The sequence below is a fragment of the Ptiloglossa arizonensis genome, unplaced genomic scaffold (genome assembly GCF_051014685.1).
Source record: "Ptiloglossa arizonensis isolate GNS036 unplaced genomic scaffold, iyPtiAriz1_principal scaffold0027, whole genome shotgun sequence".
In the NCBI taxonomy this organism is placed as follows: domain Eukaryota; kingdom Metazoa; phylum Arthropoda; class Insecta; order Hymenoptera; family Colletidae; genus Ptiloglossa; species Ptiloglossa arizonensis.
The window spans coordinates 179,841-182,088 of record NW_027478397.1 but is presented as its reverse complement, the minus strand read 5'-3'; positions in this window follow the sequence as shown (position 1 = coordinate 182,088).

Below are 2,248 nucleotides of genomic sequence, written 5' to 3'. Positions count from 1 at the left end.
AAGTTAAGGAATGGTTGAGAAACCATCAAAATTTTCGCTGGTCTGATACTCGAAACCAATAACTGGAATGGCCTAGGGGAAAAGTACACATACCACTGTAATCGGGCGAGTTTCTGCTTTCAGATGCAACTGGAATTTCTCTAGTTCGTCAATCCGTTCGCGAGATATGGGAGTTTGAAGTTAAGGAATGGTTGAGAAACCATCAAAATTTTCGCTGGTCTGATACTCGAAACCAATAACTGGAACGGCCTAGGGGAAAAGTACACATACCACTGTAATCGGGCGAGTTTCTGCTTTCAGATGCAACTGGAATTTCTCTAGTTCGTCAATCCGTTCGCGAGATATGGGAGTTTGAAGTTTAGGAATGGTTGAGAAACCATCAAAATTTTCGCAAGTCTGATACTCGAAACCTATAACTACTATGGCCTAGGGCAAAAATACAAATACCATTGTAATCGGGCGAGATTATGCTTTCAGATGCAACTGGAATTTGTCGAGTTGGTAATCCGTTCGCGAGATATGGGAGTTTGAAGTTAAGGGATGGTTGAGAAATCATCAAAATTTTCGCAAGTCTGACACTCGAAACCAATAACTACTATTGCCTAGGGCAAAAATACACATACCGTTGTAATCGGGCGAATTTCTACTTTCAGATGCAACAGGAACTTCTCGAGTTCGTCAATCCGTTCGCGAGATATGGGAGTTTCAAGTTAAAGAATGGTTGAGAAACCATCAAAATTTTCGCAAGTCTGATACTCGAAACCAATAACTACTATGGCCTAGGGCAAAAATACACATGCCACTATAATCGGGCGAGTTTCTGCTTTCAGATGCAACAGGAATTTCTCGAGATCGTCAATCCGTTCGCGAGATATGGGAGTTTGAAGTTACGGATTGGTTGAGAAACCATCAAAATTTTAGTAAGTCTGATACTCGAAACCAATAACTACTTTGTCCTAGGGCAAAAATACACACACCATTGTAATCGGGCGAGTTTCTACTTTCAGATGCAAAGGAATTTCTCGAGTTCGTCAATCCGTTCGCTAGATATGGGAGTTTGAAATTAAGGAATGGTTGAGAAACAATCAAAATGTTCGCTGGTCTGATACTCGAAACCAATAACTGGAATGGCCTAGGGGAAAAGTACACACCACATTGTAATCGGGCGAGTTTCTGCTTTCAAATGCAACAGGAATTTCTCGAGTTCGTCAATACGTTCGCGAGATATGGGAGTTTGAAGTTACGGAATGGTTGAGAAACCATCAATATTTTCGCAAGTCTGATACTCGAAACCAATAACTTCTATGGCCCAGGGCAAAAATACACATGCCATTGTAATCGGGCGAGATTCTGCTTTCAGATGCAACAGGAATTTCTCGAGTTCGTCAATCCGTTTGCGAGATATGGGAGTTTGAATTTAAGGAATGGTTGAGAAACCATCAAAATTTTCGCAAGTCTGATACTGGAAACCAATAACTACAATGGCCTAGGGCAAAAATACACATACCGTTGTAATCGGGCGAGTTTCTGCTTTCAGACGCAAGAGGAACTTCTCGAGTTCGTCAATCCGTTCGCGAGATATGGGAGTTTGAATTTAAGGAATGGTTGAGAAACCATCAAAATTTTCGCAATTCTGATGCTAGAAACGAATAACTGGAATGGCATAGGGAAAAAATACACATACCGTTGTAATCGGGCGAGGTTCTGCTTTCAGATGCAACAGGAACTTCTCGAGTTCGTCAATCCGTTTGCGAGATATGGGAGTTTGAAGTTAAGGATTGGTTGAGAAACCATCAAAATTTTCGCAATTCTGATGCTAGAAAAGAATAACTGGAATGGCATAAGGGAAAAAATACACATACCGTTGTAATCGGGCGAGTTTCTGCTTTCAGATGCAACAGGAATTTCTCGAGTTCGTCAATCCGTTCGCGAGTAATGGGAGTTTGAAGTTAAGGAATGGTTGAGAAACCATCAAAATTTTCGCAAGTCTGATACTCGAAACCAATAACTGCTATGGCCTAGGGCAAATATACACATACCGTTGTAATCGGGCGAATTTCTAGTCTCAGATGCAACAGGAATTTCTCGAGTTCGTCAATCCGTTCGCAAGATATGGGAGTTTCAAGTTAAAGAATGGTTGAGGAACCATCAAAATTTTCGCAAGTCTGATACTCGAAACCAATAACTACTATGGCCTAATGCAAAAATACACATGCCACTGTAATCGGGCGAGTTTCTGCTTTCAGAT